Raw genomic sequence first — 7,912 nt, forward strand, 5'->3', positions numbered from 1 at the left:
CAGGTTGCTCAGAGCCCCGTCCAACCTGACCTGGAATGTTTCCAGGGATGGGGCATCCACCACCTCTCTGGGCAACCTGGGACAGTGTTTCACCACCCTCAACGTAAAAAATTTCTTCTTTATCAGTCCTCCATCCACATTGTGTATCATGGAGCTTGTCCCTTCCTATTTGTCCTGAAGCAGGTTTGGGGGGTTGTTTTTCCCCCTTTGAAAAACAACTTTTAGTTTTAGGGTAGCAGATCTCGCAGGGCTGAGAAAATACCCAGGACAGGGTCACTGCGCCCTGGGATCAAACCATTGCAAACACGGGACATCCCGGCTGTAGCGCATGTGCTTTGGTAGCACGTAGAAAGCATCGTAGTGGAGTAAGCCGTGCAAAAACGGGCAAGGAAAGAAGACCCAGCTTAGCTGAACCGCAGTAAGGACCCGTCTCTGCATCGTCTCTGCCTGCATGAGCCTCTCTGCCAGGGCAGCGGCGCAGCTGGGCGCACAGCCACGGGGAATTTGGGGGTGTGGGGGGGAGGAATAACGTGCTTGCCAATATTTTTATAGACTTTGCTGGCTGGGAGCTCGGCTTCGTGGTGTTTGATATACGGCCCCTGATGTGCTTGTTTTCACGATCTCGGAATTGAAACAGGGGCTCTTGAGATTCACAGAATCCCTTTTTGCAGAACTTTTGGGGGCGGGGGGGGTAAGTTTCTGCCTTCAATTCTGATCACTCCTGATTCTTCTTGAATTGCTACAGGTTGTTGCTTGTTCATTAGGCTTTTGGCAAATGGCTTAAAGTTCAAAGCATTCCACTCAATATTTCACACTTCCAGTATTGCAAAAAGATTATTACTATTAATACCACATTAATCATCTTTCCTCTGAAGATTTTGATCGGAAAAGCAAAATAAGATTTCTTTTTTTTTAAGAAGCATTAGAGTCAGTGTTGGCAAGTCCCAGTGCTCGGGTAATCTTCAGTCTGATTTTTAGAAACTTCAGCACTGAAAATTTGGGTTTGTGAATACAACATTGACACTGAAGTTGTACTAATGTCTAGACCTGATTTGAGGAGACACATATGGCATGTTCTTACAGTGCCAGCACAGATGAAGCCACCATCCAGAATGATCCATCTTCAAGGTGGAAACCATCTGCTACGTTGGTTTGAGGAGACGCAGCTTCACCCAGCACCCACCTCGGTCCCACCTCGGAAGCTGGGCGAGAGCCACCCTGGAAAACCAACTCTGCCTGTCCCAAAACTGCCCTGCAAACCCCGGCGCTGGGGCATCTCCAAGTGACTAAGGCTTAAGAGGAGTCAGCGTCAGGTGTCTTGCTAGTTGGTTTGGCTGGAAAGACGTGGTTTGGATCCACTGGTTTGGATCTGGTTTGCCTGGAAACCCATGGGGTCTTAGAGATTTGAAAAAAAAACCCCATGGATACCTGATAATAAAGTTCTTCTACTGGGCTGATGGATCTTTTGGGTGTTCAGCGGAGGTCTATGATGAATGGAAATGCCTTCGGTAAATGAAAAGTTTCTTGTAAAGCAATGCACGGTTGCTTTCGGGATGCAACCTTAGCATCCTGGAGAGGACGCTCCCTGCATACCTGGGAGCACAGATGGGTATCCCACGTGTCCTGGCCCCTTCTCTGGGAACTGTGCCTGCTTTTTCCCTCTCTAGCTCATCCCTCGGCACCCTCCAAGCTCTCTCTGCCACCCTTTTTGAACGGGCAACTGAAGCAAATGACTCGGCCAGCTCAGCCTGGTCCTGCTGCCTTTCCCACGCCGCGCGGGCTGAGCTCTCCAGTCCTCATCAAAGAGAGAATTTGTGTCCTTCTGTCCTCAGCCATCCTCTTTCCTTTAAAACAAAACTTCTTAGAGGCTGATATCCTCAAGACCTTGACCTCTCCAACTTCGTTGAAACAAGCCAACAAGCTAAAAAAGTTATAAGTTGGTGTATGGAGAGATACAGGATCACATAAACCTCCGGCTAAAATGCTGGAGCTACTTTGAGAAGCTTGAGGTCAGCCCGGCGAATTTGCTGCTTTCATGCAGATACTTGATTCATCTCTGCCTGTTTGTGTTATCTGCTTTCTGGCAGCTTTCGAGACTCTTTTCTTTTTTTTTTTTTTTTGGAGTTTAAAGGAGATAATGCATAGCTAACGCTCACGCTGTGAAGTTTGGATTGGGAGCATCGGTACTTGCCAGAAAGCGGTCGAACTTGCTCTGATAAGAGGGAAAGAAATCGGATCCGTCCTATCCTCTTTCTGAAGCTGTCCTTTGAAGCCGCGGGGTTTTTTCTGTGCGAGCTGGTGTCTTATCCCTGTGTCCTCTAGGCCAGAAGGGATGTAACGATGCCAAAGTCATCGACGCAAAATGGGACATTGGGCGACGAGAGGGGTAGAAAAGCTTCTCTCGGCTTCAACTCCGCTCTCCGCTGCAAAGATTTCCCCGGGAAGGGGAAAAAATGTCCAGGGCAGAGCAGGGTGATCCTTCCCCCCGGTACCTTGCTGCTCCTGGGGATTTCCTAACCTTGGAATATCCTATTTAATAGCTACCAATGGCTTGTTCTCCTTGAACTCATCTAATTCCCCTTTGAACCTATTTATGGGGTTTTGGCTGCATTGCTGAATACATTCCACAGCTTAATTATGTGCTATGAAAAGTAATTTCCTTTAGTTGTCTTTTAAAGCTACTGCCTGATAACTCCGGAGCAACCAATAAAACGCATCCTTAAAAAAAAAAAAAAAAAGAGTAATCATTTCCTAGTCCTCTTCTCTGCATTACTTTTTAGGTATAATGTGAAACTGGATTTTCAGCAATGTCTCTGCCGATCTAAAATAGTCTTTGGCTGTGTTTTGCGCTCCTTTGGGACATCTACATTCCAGGCTGTCCTGGCTACCCTTTCCTAGCTCTAGCATATACATATATTTTATTTTTTTTAAAGGACTGCAATGGCACAAACATGCAAGATGTGAGCGCGTCTTGGTGGACTTGCCCGATGATGTGGTCTCTGTCCTGTTTATTCCTTCCCAGTAATTCCTGACACCTGGGATAGGGAAGGTGGCACGTGGCAGCGCTTCTGGATTCCCCTGGGATCCCTGCTGACCCTCAGCACTGTCTTACCACTAAGGCATGGCGACCCTAAACTCGTGACCAGATACCATCTCATTACGGTTCATTTAATCTTTGACACCTTCAAGGTTTGTTTTTTTTTTTTCCCCTGACATCTCAGTTTGACGTAGTTTATTCATTCAGTTTTATCCTCAAATAAGAAAGACTTTAATGTGGGAATGCCCCTCATATTTGAATTTAGTCTTCCTGCTGTGGCCTTATTTTTGGTTGCTTTTTTCTCTCCTTGTTTATCCATCAGCTATTCCCCACACCTGCTCACATGCCATTTCCTAGTAGATTCCCTTATTGAAGCTTTAATTTTCTTTTACCATCTCCATTTTAGTTTAGTTTCTATGGGAACCAAGAAAAAGATAGAAATGGAAACTGTCTACTCTCGTCCTCCTACCGGGACACGTATTTTGTATATACAGTGCAGTAGCTGAGAATCATAGAATCATAGAATCATTGAAGTTGGAAAAGACCTCTAAGATCATCGAGTCCAACCGTCAACCCAACACCACCATGCCCACTAAACCGTGTCCCTAAGCGGGAGGGAGGGGACTAAGAGAGGCTGAAGTTCAGGAGGCTGCTTGGCTTCATCCACCAGGTCCTGTGCGAGCGAGCGGTGGGGTTAGATCAGGCAGTGGGTTACAACGTAATGTTGTTATATGCTGCTTTATCTACACTCCGGGGCAAAAAGAGCTGGGAAATCTCTATGGGAGTGTCTGCCAGGAGAAATACTTGCAAGGCAGCCTCCTGCCCTCCTCGGGACTGTTCCTTGCTGTTAAGCCTGAGATCTCCGGTGCTGAATCTCATCCCAAATCTCAGGGATTTTGATGGAAGTGGGGTATTGCAGCAGGGATGCGCTTTCTGGTTTGGGAGCCCTGAGATGGTGCTCGGTCCAACGCTGGAGAACATCAGATGTCCCTCTTGGGTCTCAGCTCCTGAGAGTCCCCGGCGGAGTCAGCTCGTGGTGGGGAGGAGGTGGCACGTTCAAACGATGCTCTCCCTTGATCAGAGGGAGACGCACGTTCCCTCGCCCTGCCGGTGCGTGGGCAAGGCAGCCTCTGCGCATGAAGCAAATCTTGAACAAATGGCAGCGCTTAGGTTTGTTCCTTCTGCGATTTACAAGGTTTTTCTCGCAGCTCGCCCATGATTAGGGAAGACTGATTTCCTTTGTACTCGCCCTTTGTTGCTTGAGCAGACCTTTGCAAAGAAGCAAAGGCTTAGGCAAGGCCTCTGCAGTTCCCATAGTGATTGTAATATTAATATTTAAAAGCGGTGTTCCGGGTTATCCAGATAATCTATTTCTTCAGAAAAGAAAGGAGCTGGCAAGAGCTGTAGTTCCCGGTGTCAAGCTGGCAGAGAGAGCTGGGAGGCTTAGCCCTATGCAAAAATACTCCTCCGTGGTTGGGCTTCCAGAAGTGCTGAAGAGGAGCCTGGCTAGCTGGGAGCAAGTGGCCCAGGAGCTTTCTCAGAAAGCATTTCAAGTGAACCGCCCGCAGCGATGGCGTATCTAAATAGGTGTTGCCCCAGTTTAACCGGGGCCAGGAATTACTTAGTGTCTGTAATTTAGATTGCAAATTACTCCGGAGTTGCGAATCTCATGTTCGTATCTTCAGCAAATAAAAGGCACCAGGTGTCTTAGGGGAAGTTTAGAGCAGACACCGTCGGTTCTGCCGTGCTGTGTTGCCCCTACGTGCATGCGTACCTCTTCCAGAGCAGCTGTGTGAGCAGGGGTGTCCAAAACAGCATCTCTCAAACCTGGCTCGCTGGCGGCCTGCAGAAGGGCGAGCAATCCGCAGCGTCCTGCCGCTCGTTTTTCAGCTGCCAAATTCCCTCCAAACGACTGAAATACATGACGGTTTTCCGTGCAGCGCTGTCATCAGGCTTTAAACGGCAAAGGGGATGGCTGGGACGATGCAGCACTGAGCGAAAGGTGTGTGAGATGCCTTTAAGCACCCCCCATGCAGCAGGAAAAAGGACCCTCAAAGCTCCTTCAACGTGTGGTGTGGCAGGCTGGTGTTGAAAAGAAAAACATCCTGCTTGTTTAAAGGTTTAACCTTATAAATTAAAAGAGGGTAGGTTCAGACTAGCTATAAGGAAGAAATTCTTTACTGTGAGGGTGGTGAAACACTGGCACAGGTTGCCCAGAGAGGTGGTGGATGCCCCATCCCTGGAAACGTTCAAGGTCAGGTTGGACGGGGCTCTGAGCAACCTGATCTAGTTGAAGATGTCCCTGCTCATTGGAGGGGGGTTGGACAAGATGACTTTTAGAGGTCCCTTCCAACCCAAACCATTCGATGATTCTATGAAACATAGCGATTCAGTGCCGTTCAACTGAAAATCATTTTTCCCAGGCTTGCTTGCTAGGTGGCATCTCATCTTTTCCCAAGCGAGTCGCTTGGGCTCCCCGGCTCTGCCTCGCTTCCTTCGGTCCCTGGTGCTGCCCTCATTCACTGGAGGGCATGAAGTTGAAAAAGTCCGGGCTTGCTGGGGATCACTTATTTACGCTCGTTTTCCCGGTCCTTTTTCTGCTGCAAGTTGAACCGCGCTGCCAGAGACGGAGTATGAGATTTTTTTTCTATTTTTTTTTTTTTCAATTTCTGAACAGAGTAGGTGGTTGTTGTGCAACTCAGAGAAGTTATTTATACATTTCTTGTACTCTGCCCCTATCTTGCAGTGTGCTTTCCTCCTCCAGCGCGGCTGTGGGCGGAGAACTGCAGCTCCATTTCTTCCTGGAATGTCTTTTTTGTTCACTTTATTACCAGAAACAAAAGCTGGAGCTACCGAGTTAGACTTACGAGCCTGGGGGCAAGAGTTTCATCTTCTCTTTCACGTCTTTCCAAGACATTGATCACTCTGGCTTTGGACCCAAAAATATCTTCTCGGGCAGTAATTTTTCAGCGGGGTGTGCAGACTGCCGGAGACGTAGGAGACCTGGGGTTTGTGGAGGTTGGCACACGGAGCAGTCTTATCCACGGCGTCCCACTGCTCGAGGAACGCCTCTCCTTCATACAAACAGTCCCCAAAACCTGTAGGCAGGATCAGGACTCGCTGCGTCACTCTCATTAACGAGCTTCTGTCGTGGCACTAATTGCTTGAGGCTTCCTCTGAAGATGAAGGGGGTGCTTGGAGGGGGATGCTTCTCGGTGAGGCTCGGCACTTCTTGGTGTAAAAACTGGCGTGCTCGCAAAGGCAAGAAGTAATTTGGGGTAGTTGGGTCCCAGTGTCGGGGAGACTGAAGATGACAACTCCAGGGGAAGGGTACAATGCCCTGCAGAGCCCAAACTTGTCGGAGAACGCAGTAATTAAATACTCTGTTAACTTCGGGGCAGTGTAGCTCATATCCAACTGAAAAAATAAAAATGAATCCGACTTCCAGTCTAATAAATACAAAATGTCTGAGGATCGCGTTGAGCGGAATAGGCTTTGACGCTCATAGAAAGGCTTCCTTAGTGTTTTCCCCTGAAGCTCATCATCTGGTCTAGAAGGAGATGGTAAGTGGTAGGGAGGAGAGCGATCAACCTCCCGCTTGCAGTGGTCTGCCAGGAGGGTAGGAGAGACTTGCCCTGGGAAAGTCTAGTTTGTGCCAGTCTTTATCTTACAAAAGGGGTGCCACTGGAGGGAGGTAGAGCAGTGACAGTATGGTTGGGACCATGTTTGGCCATGATTATGGATGACACAGTTAGCCCAAGATTACATCTGAGCCCCCGCTACCCTGTAGGAGCTCCTGAGCATCCTTGTCCTTGTGGTGGCCTTCAACACTTGACAGCGGTCTGGAGTGAGCTCCGCGTCCCCATCTCGTCCTTGTGATCTTGGTTCTTCGCCACTTTTCCTGGTTTCTTAAATGAGCTTGAAATTTCTGGCACTTTGCTTTTATGCTTTTTTTTTTCCCCCATGGTTCCCTTCCATCCTACCTACTCAGGTAAATTAGAAATGGTTTTTCCTAGAAATGAATATGGTTTGAATCCGGAGACGCTGTGAGCAGTCAGCAAGTGCTCAAGGACATGGTTGCATGCAAAAAGTTTGAAGTTTGGAGATTTACTGATTATGTTCGGATCTGAAAAAATCACTTTGGTTTTTTGAGAACCATCTCTGAGGTTCCAAAGCTGTAAGTTGAGGGAACAGTTTCTGTGATAATTGATGTTTTTAAAACAAAAATCAGTCCTCTAAAAGCAGTGGTTTGATTCCATGAGTTTGAAAGCACACAGCTTTTGGTCTTGTTTGATGCATAAAGCTGGTCAGGTGAGAACAGTCATCTCTAGCTGCACTTGCACACCGCTCCTGCATCTCTTCAGACTTCAACATGTAGGTTGTGCTGCTGCCTTTTGAACTGGTGGAGATCTCCAGATACAGCGAGTACATTTTAGTCTACCCATAGAATCATAGAACCATTGAATGGTTTGGGTTGGAAGGGACCTCTAAAGGCCATCTAGTCCAGCCCCCCTGCCGTGGGCAGGGACATCTTCAACTAGATCAGGTTGCTCAGGGCCCCGTCCTACCTGACCTTGAACGTTTCCAGGGATGGGGCATCCACCACCTCTCTGGGCAACCTGGGCCAGTGTTTCACCACCCTCAGCATAAAAACTGTCCTCCATATATCTAGTCTGAATCTCCCCTCTTTTAGTTTGAAGCCATTCCCCCTTGTCCTATCGCTATAGGCCCTACTAAAAAGTCCATCCCCATCTTTCTTAGAAGCCCCCTTTCTATATTAAAAGGCCACAAGAAGGTCTCCCCGGAGCCTTCTCTTCTCCAGGCTGAACAACCCCAACTCTCTCAGCCTGTCCTCACAGGAGAGGTGTTCCAGCC

The sequence above is a fragment of the Aptenodytes forsteri genome, unplaced genomic scaffold (assembly GCF_000699145.1).
Source record: "Aptenodytes forsteri isolate BGI_AS27 unplaced genomic scaffold, ASM69914v1 Scaffold341, whole genome shotgun sequence".
NCBI lineage: Eukaryota > Metazoa > Chordata > Aves > Sphenisciformes > Spheniscidae > Aptenodytes > Aptenodytes forsteri.